General features: G+C 51.6%; 2 long non-coding RNA genes across 2 annotated transcripts; one reads left to right on the top strand and one right to left on the bottom strand.

Annotated features, from left to right (window-relative positions):
• Positions 1-4,949: 4,949 nt before the first annotated feature.
• Positions 4,950-13,744, top strand: LOC122443896. The gene is made up of 3 exons (XR_006270141.1): positions 4,950-5,466; positions 10,711-10,846; positions 13,696-13,744. It is a non-coding gene; the product is annotated as an uncharacterized LOC122443896 (long non-coding RNA).
• On the bottom strand, positions 5,507-10,669 carry LOC122443897. The gene is made up of 3 exons (XR_006270142.1): positions 10,071-10,669; positions 9,234-9,287; positions 5,507-7,352 (listed from the first exon to the last, which is right to left on the bottom strand). It is a non-coding gene; the product is annotated as an uncharacterized LOC122443897 (long non-coding RNA).
• Positions 13,745-13,935: the final 191 nt, after the last annotated feature.

Raw genomic sequence — 13,935 nt, 5'->3', positions numbered from 1 at the left:
CGGACTCACTGAGCACGCACGCAGAGGCATGAGGACTGTCCCCCAGCTCCTGGGCACGCCTTCCCTGAACACCCCCTGATAAAGCCAGAAAGCACCCCTACCCACATCCCTGGCATGCCCACTGCTGCCCACTGTCCTGCTCAGCTCTTTTCTTGCCCCCCCCCACCCCAGCACCTATCCAGCTTGTCCCCATTTTACCTCCTCAAGGGAAGGAACATTTATTACTGTGTCTGGCGTGGTGCATATGAAGCCATGTATCCCTCTTGATGATAAACCAAAGCTGGAGGTCAGATGTTTTCTGGAGGTCATTTTACATTCCAGGGAAGAGAAGGAAAGGATTGGTGAATTCTGAGCAGTTTACACGTGCAAGGCATTTCCCTTACGTGTGACTTCCAAGCAAGGCTTAGGGCAGCGCTGCAAAGGATAATCCATCTGAGAGGTGAGCCCTGGAGACAGAGCTTTAAGGCACTGGCTTAAGTTCACAGAGGAGGACTGCTCAGTTGAAACCTGTCTCCCACCCACTCCCTTGCCTCCGCAGCACCGCAGCCTCCTAGCCCAGCTCTCAGGATGTGGTCCGCCTGCAGCAAGCACTCTCTGGGCATGATCTGACTACACTCTCACAGCACCCACCAGAGAGCTACTGCTGCCCCCTCTTTTTACAGTGGAGGAAACGGAGACACCGTGAAGTTGAGGGACTGCGGTCCCCCAGTAGACAGAGGAGCTAGAATTCGAGGCTAGGGACACTTGACTTCTTGCAGGCCCGTGCTCTTAATCAGACACAATCTGAGCCCTTCCCAATACTTCCAGCCCCTCATCACTTTGGCCTGCGAAGCGGGTGTGGGTTTCAGCCTGGCCTCCTGGAATCTCCTGGCTGTGGGTTCTCATTCTGTAGCCATTCTGGTTAAAGGCTTGGGGAAGGAAGGGGCTGAGAGTGGAGTTTGAGATTTGTGTCTCGCCCTTTTTTTTAGAGTTTTAGCTTTGTCCCTGCTGCTCTGGGGGATGAAGTTTGTTTGTCTCGTTCTTCAGGAGGGGCTTCCCCCCAGAAACTCCCATGAAATACACAAATGTGGATTCTTGGAAAGAATTCCTTCAGGCTCTGGGATTAGACCGAGGGGCAAGTGTTTCTTCTGTACCAGTGTTCTCACTCTGAGCCTTGAATTTCTTCTCTGTTAAGTAGAGAGAATAGTGCCTGCTTCGAAGAATGATAAAGGGGGTCAAATGAGACGATAGATTATTTTATCGGTGAAGTCATCTGTGGTCAGTTTTGACACACTGATGCTCTTACCTTCCTCAAGGAAGAAGTCAGTTTGAGGGGTAGTGAAAGTGGCTGGGGGAGTGACAAGCTGGGCAGACAGGCTGTTGATAAAGTGAATTTTGTCCCAGAGCCCTGAGACCTCTGAGCTACAGGGGAGAGGCTGCAGATGGTTCAAGATTTGCTTTGCCTGTGCCCTATCCCCTGGGGCCCTGGTGGATCAAGAAGCTGGCTTTGCCTGGGCTGCCTTAGGAAGCTGCATTTTCTTACACAGCCCAGCCTGGAATGCACCCCTCGCCCTTCCAGAGCACAGGGCCCCCATGCTCACTGTCAGACGAGAGCAGTGACATTCTCCCAGCCGATTCCACCCCAGGGTCCCCCAAAGGGGAGGGGCTTCTGGCCTGTCTGGAAGGTTGACAGGCTGCAATTGACAGGAGTTCTTGTTCCCAATCTGCCCAGGTGGCTGCGGGGAGTTTGGAGGCTGGGGGAAGACATGAGGAACCCTCACCTAAATGGAGCCAGGCATCCATGGCACCAGGAGGAGAGAGCTGCTGCAAGTGAATGTGGTCTCACTGGCTTATGTAACCATTCCCCTCGGCCCCCACAGAACATACACAAACAATAACTTGGAATAGATATCGATCTGGTTGAGGCAGGTCATCAAAACCTGGAACTGTCCCTGCCAAACAGGAACATCCTGCCCTCTCAGCTGAGCAGACGCTTGGCTTATGGGGGGAGGAATGAGTGATGTAATCAGGCTCTTGGAGCCAGGAAGCATGGATTGTCCTTGCTGTGTTGGGTCATCTGCTCAATTATCACTTATTCAGCATTTAAAATGTGGTCATAGTCTATGGCCATACCACCCTGAATGTGTCTGATCTCGTCTGATCTCAGAAGCTAGGCAGGGTCAGGCCTGGTTAGTACTTGGATGGGAGAATGTGGTCATAAGTAAGCAAAAGTCCATGTTGATAGGCTTACAATGTCTCGGGGAAGAGTTCCAGAAACATACAATTTGGTAACCGTAGGGCAACTGCTTTTAGCTTGGGCAATTTGGCTTGGGTTTTGATGAGCAGATAGGAGTTCACTGAGCAGGAAGGGAAAAATCCCGGGTCTTACTTGTCCACTGGTTTAAGATGAAAAAACGGCCCATATGCCGAATACATGAGTGTTGGGAGGTACACCAAGGTGGCAGGAAAGTGTGACTCGGGAAAGAGGCTGTTCTGGGTCTGATGGTAGATCTTCCTGATACTTCAATTTTGGCCTCTGCCCCACTGGTCAGGCATCCGGCCCTTCTCTAGGCTCTGCTGGAAGAAAACTTGGCCCAAAGCAAATTTCTCTGAGTGGGCCAACCAGTACCTTGATAACTAGCAGCCCAGAGGTCTTGATGCCCTGGAGAGTAAAAATACACAGATGGGAGGCCTTCCCCATCTCCCTAACCCCTGCCCTCTTCCCCACCTGCCCTGGCTGCAGCCACCAGGCAACATCATCTCTCTTAACCTGTTCTTGCTTGGTCTTGAAATAGTTTGGCTGAATCCTTGACGTGCCCTTTTCTAGGCCTCTCACTTGACTAAGTGATTCAAGACATAGACTACTACATGGCCATTTCCAGTTATTCCTTAGGTCCTGACATTGCACACACAGCCTGATTAGCCTGCAGCCCCATAAGGACTCACAGGCAAGTCCTCTTGAATGGCAAAAGCCCACACTCCCAAACCAGCTATGTGCCCACAGGCAGTCACTCCCTTGAAGATGGTGGCATCCGCGCTCACCATTTTCAGGACCAGGTGGATCAACTGCAGAGAAGAGCTCATGGAGTGGGCACACCTGAGCTGTTTGTGAACATGGGCCCCTCATCACTTAAACATCAGGGAATGCAAACCATGCATGGACTTGGTCTCAGCTAAATTAATTTGCATCTGCTTTTAGATGAGTCACAAGCGTGTCTGATTATCATGTAGCATCTCTTTTCAAGTTAGAGTTTCCCCATGTGGCAAGTGAGAATTGTGCTTCGTCACCTATTTTATCGAAGCAAAAATCAAGACATTAAAGACGGATTTGCTTACAGTTCCTTTATTTAGCAGACACCTATGGAGCACCTACTCTCAGCCATTGTCTCTGCAAACACAGAGCATTCAAGAGGAAGCAATACAAAGGGCCTGTCTTCAGGAAGCTTGCATTCTGGTGGGGCAGACCAACAACAAATAAATACGTCAAAATATGTCAGTACATATCATATACTATTTAGGTGGATAAGGTAGGGAGGGGGAGAGTGGTTGACAGGATGGAGAGAGTGTTGTTTTATACAGATGGTTCTGGAAGGTGACGTCAGAGCAGAAATCTGATATATACACGAGGCTAGGGTGTTCCATGCCGTGTGTCAACGTCATAACCACACTTGCACTGCCCTCATTCTTTTATCTCTGTGCTGCTGGCTCCCTTCAGCGAGGCAGGGACTCTTTGAAAAAAGGGATGACAACTACTCATCTTTGGGTCTTCAGTTCCAAATGTGGCCCAAGGGCTGCTTGCATGTTTCCACCTCCCCTTCCCAGAAGGGCTCATGAAATACTCCAGGCTCAGTCCAGGAACAGTGCCTGGAATAGAGAATGTTTCTGCTGACTGTGCTGCAGATAGAATGCATGATTAGAAGCCTGCAGTGGGTGGGGCGAGGTATGGGCCTGGGGGCCAGAAGCACAGGCTAGGAGGGAGGCAGGAGTGATCTCTAATTTCACTTCCTGGCAGTAGATGCAGTGGTTTCATGTTGGCCTTCTACAGAAAACCAATTGCAAACATCTGGGGATGACAGAGGATGAGACGGTTGGATGGCCTCACCGACTTAAGGGACAGGAGTTCGAGCAAACTCCAGGAGTTGGTGATGGACAGGGAGGCCTGGTGTGCTGCAGCCCATGGGGTCGCAAAGACTGAGCTACTGAGCTGAATATTGTGCTAGTTACCGTTCTAAGCACTTTATATACATTAATGCATTTAATCCTCATAAAAGCCCTGTGGGACGGATGCTGTTCTATAGGTCACGGTTCTAAAGCACAGAGAGGTTAAGTGATTTAGCTAAGGTCACACAGCTAATAATCAGCAGAGCCAGAATGAAAACCCAATGTTCTTATCCTTACCCCATTGTTTCACACCCCATATCCTTACCTCAGAGACTGGTTTCCTAGATCTTTAACTGAGACATTTGTGCCCTCAGTCTCGGGTTGAGCTAGAAGGTTTTTGAGACTCAGCTTCCACGAAGGTAATAGTTAAGCAAAGGTTTCAGAAAAAAAAAAAATTAAGTATTTAATTACAAGTAATTTAAGACATTTTTATACTGTAATGATGACAGATATAAAACCCAAAGCCAAGTGAATTTTTAAGATAAAAAAGGAGAGAGCTTTCCAGGAAATGCCTGGATGGGGAGTTGATGGGGAGTTGCAGGGTTTCTGTCCCCAGACCCTTCTCTCAGCTCCTAGCCAGGGTGAACTGCTCTTGTCTGTGACTCCCTCCCCCCCCCCATCCTGGCACAAGACGTACACGACTGCACACACACACACACACACACGGTATCCCCAACCACTCTGATGTCTGGATAGAAGGGATTGCCGACCATGGCAGGCGGAGTTGCCGTGTCCCTGTCTGATTCTTCTTCTGTGGGCCCAGGCAGCTGAGCCAAGGGGACCTGGCAGGGAGGCGGTAGGGCCTTGGCTCTCCGTGGGAGCTTGCACAAGGCTCAGACTTTCCGACCTGTGCCTGTGGGGTGGTGTGAAGCTGATCTTCCGAAAAACCATCGAGACCGTCACCCAGGAGAGAGCAGGCGGGAATCTCCTGGTCCTCTGCACCTGGGCTGGAGTCCAGTTCACAGGGCCCAGGCCTTGATGTTCCCTCCCGCAGGCTGAGAGGCGTGCTCCCTGGCCCACATTCTCGGCGTGTCTGTGTGTGTCAAAGCCCAGGGGCGCGGGCCCTCACTGCCGTGGGCTGCAGAAAGGGTCCCTCTGGGGAGAGACGGGGCCCACGGGAGTTTTAAAGGCCGAGCGACTTGGATGAAAGCTGCCACTTCCACCCACGATCGATGACCAGGAGCTGAGGTACCTCACAGAGGAGGACAGGCCGGGGAATTAATGTGCCGGCATCTTCATTGACAAAGCAAAAAAAAGCAAACACACCCGCCAAGGGGGTGAGTCATGCAGGGAGATAGCAGGACAGAAGGAAAAGGCCAAGGATGTGTGAGTGTCTGGGGGTGGGGTGGGGGGGCAGAGGAAGGGCTTGGGCAGGGAGAGCTGAGGGGGGAGAGAGAACAAACAGGATCGCCTGTGAGGAAATGCATGAGTGAGAGAGAGAGAAACGGGAGCGGGTGCATGCGAGAGGGGTGACGACGTGCTGTGACTGACAGGAGGCAGGCAGGCAGGGGTGGGGGGCGACGGGCGCCCCCTCACGCGCCTTCGGCCACAGGGGCTTCTGGAAAGCCCTGCCGTTCGGAGTGAGTGGGGGACGTGCGGGGAGAGGTGAGATTTCATTACCTTCCCCTTTGTGTGATATTTTCGTGTTAGAAATCTAAGGCTGGAGCTATAAATAATCCAGTCACAGCTGCAGCATCCTGGAGATTTATGGTGCATGCCAATGCCAGCCAGCTTTGGGCTGAGTGGGGAGGGGGGTGGCTTTACTGAAGCCAAGATGAAGGGCTGGTTCTCCAGCGCTCAGCGGCCCTCCTCACCCGGTCCTGCCCCCCTCACCTAGCCAAGCCCCCCGGGGCAGAGGGGAGCTCATGAAGGCTTAGACCCTCTCGTCCGTCCTGGGCGTCCTGGAGCCAGGCAGGAGCCCTGAATGGGCAGCTTGGGAAGGTTGGGGAGACAGTGGGGGGCGGGGGGACAGGGTGGCCAGAGGGGCGTGCCCTGCCCTGGGCTTCCACTGTGTTGGCTGCCTCAGACAAGGGGCGGGCTGGTGGTCCCCGGTGGGGTCGACAGGTGGCCCAGACACAGATGGGCTCGGGCCTGGTGGGGTCCGACCGTCCCCAATCCTGTTCTCCTCTATGAACCAGGCCCTTGTTCTCTGCGTCTCAGCAAAGACTGCCCAGCTGTGCTCCGTGCAGGACTCCGTGGGGCCTGGGGAGTCTCTGTGTCCTGGGAGGGGGGGCTTTCCTATTGACCTGAACTTGGGGGTTGCTGGGCGGGATGGTGACCCCAGCGGACAGAGGCAGCCAGTGTCTCTCGGGCCATGAGACGGCAGGGCAGGTCTCCCCAGACCGGCTCCAAGGCTCTGCCTCCAGCCCTGTCATGAGGGTGGATGGAGGAGGTGAGGGGAGACGTTTGGGAGGCCAGCCATGGGCTCGTCCTCAGGGCCTGTGGGGCTGGAGGAAGAGGAGGAAGGTAGAGGTCTTGGGGAGAGAGGAGCTGACTCAAGGCACCCCTGTGACAGGCCAGTGCCTCCCTGCAGTTTCCCACCAGAGCGCTTAACCCGCTGTATCAGCCACAAGCCTGAGGGGAGGTTTTCTGAGGGCAGGGAACACGCACGCCTGCTCTGACGGCAGCCTGGTGACAGAATGGGCCCTGACGCGGGGCATCAATCCTGCTGACGAGTCAGACCCAGTGATGGCGTGCGCGCAGGCCCCGTGGACCAGAGACCTAAGAGCGGGTGTGTGCAAAGGGAGAGGCCAGAGCCCCCTGGGTCTCCAGACCCCACTTGGTCCCTCTGGCCAGTCCTCAGGCTGCCATGTCCAGCCCTTCTGCTGGCTCTGTGGCCCAGTTACCTCAGGCACCAACCTGTTACTTTGGTGGTTTCCTCTTTGCTTTCCTTCTAATTCCCTGAACAAATATTGAACATCCAGAGAGACACCCGAATCCTGCGTGGGGTTGGGGGTGGTCACACAGCTGGCTACTTCTTAAGGGCAGTTCGGTCGAGGTAAACTCACCTCAGCTGCAGGCTTCTGGAAGAAGGAGGCTCCTGAGGGGTGAGCGGGTAGGGAAGGGGCTTTCCCTTCAAGGATGAGGCTTCCTCCCGGGAGGAGGTGTTTGTCTCAGGACCGTTGACTTCAAGGCAGCCACATGGGGTTGTGACAGGGTCTTGGCTTGGGGCCAGGGCAGTCTGTCCTTCAGCCTCCAAAAGCAAACCAAGTCTGGGAATGGGATACACGCAGGAGAATTCACTTTCCTGGGGTGTCCCGGAGGCAACTCAACTGAAAACACTGATGACCTCAGAGCAAGATTGTCTAACATTACGAATGGCAGAGCCATGACGTTCAGAAGGGGAACTGGGAGCCTCTGAGGGCCTCCCTGACGTGTGGCTTAGATGACTCCTCCTCTGATCATTCCTGGTGCTCCTGTCAAAGGACCACTCACTACTACACGCGTCATCACTCTGTCCTCTCCGGGTTCTTACTGAGAGCCCCTGAAATGGACTCTGACACTTTTAAGCACAGGAAAGATTTGTTGGAAGGATCTAGGGATGCTCGAAACATCAGCAGGAAGGCTGGAGGTCCAGCTCGGAAAGGGAGGAGGAGCAGGATCTAAGTGATGCTAGGTAGTGAGCAGAGACATTACTTTATCAACAAAGGTCCGTCTAGTCAAGGCTATGGTTTTTTCCAGTAGTCATGCATGGATGTGCGAGTTGGACTATAAAGAAAAATGAGCATCGAAGAATTGATGCTTTTGAACTATGGTGTTGGAGAAGACTCTTGAGAGTCCCTTGGACTGCAAGGAGATCCAACCAGTCCATCCTAAAGGAAATCAGTCCTGAATACTCATTGAAAGGACTGATGCTGAAGCTGAAGCTCCAATACTTTGGCCACCTGATGCAAAGAGCCAACTCATTGGAAAAGACCCTGATGCTGGGAAAGACTGAAGGTGAGAGGAGAAGGGGACGACAGAGGATGAGATGGTTGGATGGCATCACTGATGCAATGGACATGAGCTTGAGTAGGCTCCGGGAGTTGGTGATGGACAAGGAGGCCTGGCGTGCTGCAGTCTATGGGGTCACAAAGAGTCGGACGTGACTTGAGCAACTGAACTGAACTGAGGTAGTGAGCATTGTTGCCAAGGTCACACTGCAGAGCAGTCTGCTTAGCATACCTTTGCTGGTATCACCCCTCTGCCAGTCATGGTGTGATGATGGCTAATTTTGTGTGCCAACCTCCCTGGGTCACAGGATGCCCTGATATTTGGTCAGACATCATTCTGGGTGTTTCTGGATAAGATTAGCACTTGAATCTCTAGACTGAATAAAGCAGGTTGTCCTTCCTAATGTGGGTCATCTTCACCCAGTCAGGTGAGGGCCCAAATAGAACCAAAAGGTGGAGGAAGGAAGAATGACCTCTCTCTGCCTGACCACTTGAGCAGAGACCTTGGTCTTCTCCTGGCCTTGGAATGGGACTTACACTATCAGTTCATAAACACGTCTCAGGAAGGGAAATTCCTGTCCTCGGCCCCTAAATAAGAAAGGAACATCCTGGATGGTTTTGTCAGTTTGCTCATCTAGAGCTCCATCCTTCTATCCTTCCCCCCTCCCCACTCCTACCCAGGAGGCTGACCCGTGTGGGTCACATCAGCTGAAGTCTCATGCCTTCTGGCTTCTGGTTGGGTCTGTCCAGTGGGAGGCTCCCTTGAAGGAGTCTGGAGGGTGCGAGGAGAGAGCTGGGGGCATTTGTTCCCCTTGCTACTTTCCTTTGGAGGTATGGCTCTCTCCAGCTTCCACTCATCTCCCTCCTGTCCATCAAGGTCTTTATCATGCTTTTTGGTTTCCTGTGGCACTGCCCACCCTTGGTGAACAGTCCCTTATTGAAAGACTCCCCTGTTGCCCTGTTTGCTGGTAACACCTCTTTCTAGCTGGAACCTCAAATGATACAGGAATTTGGGAGACTGGGAGGCAGCAGAGCCCCAGCAAATGCTCACAACATGGTGGTACCGATGCCCAGGGCGGCAGGCAGCCTGGCAAGGTGGCAAGAGCATGGACTTGGGAGACAGAACCCTGGAGTCTGAATTTTCACCCCAACTCTCACTACCTGTGTGAACTTGGTCAAGTTCCTCAGCCAGGCTGACCCTCCTTTGTTCTTTACCTGGAAAATAAAAGTTAATCTTTATCCCTTGGATTTGTCATGAGAACTGAAGGAGAGATTTATTAAGCACTCGGCACATAGGAGACCGGTGATGGCCCAAAGGGTCCACCTTGTGTGCCCGCTCCAACCGACCAGTCATGGCTCCTTGGAACCTTGTGTGGAGAAGAATTCTGACTCCCCATTCTGGCCTGGAGGTGATGGGTGCACTCATGATTGACTGGTGATGGGGGTCACGCCGTGGAGCAGAATGCGGCAGTAGAATGTGTTTACTTCTCTGTAGTAAACACTCACTGAAGGATGGCTATCAGTTTTCCTATTTCTCTGCTCCTTGGGAGAAAAAGTAGGATTCTGCTGGCCTCAGAAAGGCCAGGATCCTGCTGGACCAGCGGCCGTTTCCCCCAGCACTGCCCAGGTGCCAAAGTCACTGAGCCTGCTGTCCTGGCTTAGCATAGACTTCTTTGGCGGCAAGGATGCTCCAGTCAGCCCTGTCTTTTAATCAGCAGACTGCGTCAGCCCTGTCGGGATTGTTTAAGGTCTTCTTCCTCCCGGGACTTTCTTGCTCTTTTCATCCTCAAATGCCAACCTTACCCTCCCTGCCAACAGATCACACACACACACACACACACACACTCTGCCATGTTCACCACCACCTCCTCATAGTAAGTTACAGGGAATTATTGATATTAACTCGAATTTGTCCACTCCATATCACCCCAGTTTCCACATCTCCCCATTGTCTCCTGCCCCAACTCAGGGGACCTGATGTTATTCCATAACACATACCAGAGTTGGATGAAGGTAGAAGTAGTAGAAGAGAAATCACAGCCACAGGCATCCGATGGGGCGAGCTGGAGGAGCCGGAGTGGTTACCACGTGGCCCCTGGAGTAACTAAAGAAAGAACAGAATAAGAAATCCTTTTCACATAGAATGTTCTTTCTAGTTTCACTGGCACACGGAAGGAACCTTCGCTTATTCACTTATTCAAGACATATTTACGGAGCACCTCTATGGGCTGGGCACAGATAGCTGTCTGCCCTAAAAGGGAGGCAGACAAGCAGAAACCGGTAGGCGCTGAGCAGCTCAGCAGGAGCACTGAGATGGAGAGGGAGCACGGTGGGGGTGGGGGTGGGGGGGTGGGAAGGCTCTGATCGGAGCGACACTGTGGGACAGAGACGACTTTCCTGAGAAGGTGGCTCTCCTGAGCCCAGTCTGGAGGGATAAGGAAGCTGCTCCAGGTGGCAGTGGGGGCGGCATGTGCTAGGATCTGAATCGGTGTGAGTTTGAGGAGCAGCTGGTTGCTGGCAGGTCACTGGGGTTGTGGCTTAGAGCCAGAAGGGAAGACGTTCTGGGAGGAGCCGGTGGCAGGGTGGGGTAGGGTGGGGTCCTCCAGGGCTATTTCTCTTCTACTTCTTCTACCTCCAGATTATCCCAAAGTAGCCCCTAATCCGGCTGCGTCCCCACCTCCCAGCCTGTCTTCTGCCCTCCACCTGGCTTAGCAAGCAAGGCCCCAAAGGAAAACTCCCATTCTCCTCCTACTGGGAACTGTAGGCTTTCTCAGGTATTTGGGGGCTGACTACATCCTTAGGAGTGTGTGAGGACTGATGGATGTGGGGGTGGATGGATAGGAGGGTGGCTGAGAGAGGAGGAGCTGCACAGCTGGAGACCAAGGTAAGCTGATATATGAAGGCTTTAGTGCAGTCTCCCTAGTAACAGGCTGACCCAACCATCAGGAGCAATTTAGGGGAAAGCAGGCATGTGTTTGGGCATTTTCCTTCTCCAATGACTAAGTGGGTTCACAGGTCCCTCCTCCTCTCATAAAAACCCTAACACCTTTCCCCAGGCACCTCCCCTGCCCAGACCTGCTTCTCTTTGGAAAATGGGGCTGGTGTGTCTGTGTAGCTGTGTAGAAAACTGTGTAGCTCTGTGTGCGTGTGTGCATGACAGTATCTCATATATGCATGAGAAGTGTAAATGGGAGTGTGTGAGCTTGCACGTGCATGCAAATATCTCTGCTGGTGCCATGTATGGGGGAGCACGTGTGTGTGAGACTTGTCAGCCTCTGTGCACGCAGGGGAACATGAATGCACACATATGCACATGTGTCCAGAAGAGTCTGGGGGGTCTTTATGAATGCGGGGGTCCTTGAGGCGTGTGAGTGCTTGCAATGAGTGTGCATGGGATTCTATGCAACTGGCCAGCATGATTGTCTTTGAAGGGCAGAAGTTGCTGAGCTGGGATATGTCCATTAACCAAAGCAATAAAATGCCCAACTGGTCTCCTTGTTTCCCTTCTTGTAATCCGTTCTCCACCCTGCAGCCAGTGTGAGCTTTTAAAATTGCAAATCAGATCACGTCATTGCTAGGCTGAAGCCCTCTGAGGGCTACTGGAATAAATCCAGACTTCTGATTATGGCCTGGCGGATATGTCCCCCATCCCCATCGCTGATCTTTGTGGCCTCATCTCCTGCCACTCCGCAGGCAGGCACCCGCTGCCTCAGTCACACAGGCAAGAGCCTTTGTTCTTGTCCTTCCCTCCTCTGGCTCCCTTGGCTGCTGGGCACTCTCCTGCCTCCAGATTTCGCCTGACATTATCCGTGGGGCCTTCTCTGACCACCTCCCTGCAGGGCCCTCTCTGCGCTATCACTCCGACGTCTTTTCTCCCCAGTGCTAGGTCAGTTGGGTCTGAAACAGGTGCTGAGACGGAGCTAGGTGTGCACAGGGTTTTGTGGGGAGCAGCCCCTAGAAAGGAATAGAGAGGACCCCAGAATAGGCAGGGCAGGGAAGGACCAGCTGACCACAATATAGATCTGATAAGGTCTCTGCCAGCCTCCTAAGTGCCTGGAGCAAAGACCGTCCACGAGAGGAGTCCTGAGTTGGGTGGAAATGGCTAAACCTGACACCATACCTGGCCTCAGTCAAGGGCTAGAACCATCAACACAGAAGCTAAGGTTCAAGAGAATGAGAAGACAAACCACAGATAAGAAAAATATTAATACTTGCAAAAGACAGATTTCAGGAAGAATTGGTATCCAAAATACACAAAGAACTCTTAAAACTCAGTAAGTTGATTTTTTTTTTAATGGGACAAAGACCTAAGCAGACACCTCACTAAAGAAAATATACAGTTGGCAAATAAGCATATGAAGAGATACTTCACATCATGTGTCATCAGGGTATTGCAAATTAAAAAAACAATGCGATTTTACTATATACCTATTAGAATGGCCAAAATCCAGAACAATGACACCACCAAATCCTGGCGAGGATGTGGAGCAACAGGAACTCTCATTCATGGCTCGTGGGAATCAAAACGGTACAGCCATTTTGGAAGACGGTTTAGTGGTTTTTGTTTTTAACAAAACTAAACATACAAAAACAAAAACAAAACCTGGACATACTCTTCCCTCATGATTCAGCCACTACACTCCTTAGCATTTACCTAAAGGAACTGAAAATTGTGTCTACACAAAAACCTGCACACAGATGCTTGTAGCAGCTTTACTCATACCTGCCAAAACTTGGGACAACCAAGGTGTCTTTCAATAGGTGAATGGATAAATAAACTGTGGTCCATCCAGACAATGGGCTATCATTCAGTGATGAAAAGAAATGAGCTTTCAAGCCATGAAAAGACATGGAGCAATCTTAAATGCATATTACTAAGTGAAAGAAGCCAATCTTCAAAGGTTACATAGCTGTGATTTTAACTATATGAAATTCTGGAAAAGGCAAAACTAATGGAGATGGTAAAAAAAGATCGGTGATTTCCAGGAGTTAGGTGGGAGGGAGAGAGGATTTTCAGGGCAACGTACAACACTAAGAGTGAACCCAAGTGTGAACTATATACTTTGGGTGATAATAATGTGTCAGTGTAGGTTCATCGATTACAGCAAATGTACCATTCTGGTGGGGATGTTGATGATGGAAAGGAGGCTGTGTGTGAGGGGACACAGGAGTATGCAAGAACTCTGTGCAATTTTGCTGTTGACTTAAAAATGCTCTTTTAAAAAAGAAAGAAAGGGGACTTCCCTGGTAGTCCAGTAGGTGAGGCTCCATGCTCCCAATGCAGGGGGATTCTCCCAGTGTTCGATTCTTGGTCAGGGAACTAAATTCCTCACGCTGCAACTAAGACCCGGTGCAGTCAAATAAATAAATAAAAATAAATTTTTTAAAAAAAGAAAGAAAGAAAGAAACTCCTGTGACTTTTCCCCTGGACTCCCTTCTCCTCTCTTCCCACCCTTACCCTTTCTTTCTGCTGTGCAAGCATTTTCTGACTTCTTTACAGGAGGACACATTTCTTAGGCATATCTGTCTGTCTGTCCTTCTCTTTTATGTTTCCCTTAAGTCTTTGTTAAAGATTTTCCAGGGGCTTCCCTTGTGGCGATAAAGAATCCACCTCCCAATGCAGGAGACATGGTTTCGATCCCTGGTCCGGGAAGACCCCACATGCCACGGAGCAACCAAGCCCATGCATCACAACTATTGAGCCTGCATGCTAGAGCCCAGGAGCTGCAATTGCTGAGCCCACGTGCTGCAACTACCGAAGCCCGTGTGCCCTATAGCCTGTACTCTACAAGAGAAGCCACTGCAATGAGAAGCCCGCGCACCACAATTAGAGAGCAGTTGCTCGTCGCAACTAGAGAAAAGC

This window comes from Cervus canadensis, chromosome 6 (genome assembly GCF_019320065.1).
Source record: "Cervus canadensis isolate Bull #8, Minnesota chromosome 6, ASM1932006v1, whole genome shotgun sequence".
Classification (NCBI taxonomy): domain Eukaryota; kingdom Metazoa; phylum Chordata; class Mammalia; order Artiodactyla; family Cervidae; genus Cervus; species Cervus canadensis.
The sequence above is the reverse complement of the archived record's forward strand: the minus strand, read 5'-3'. Positions and strand labels throughout refer to the sequence as shown.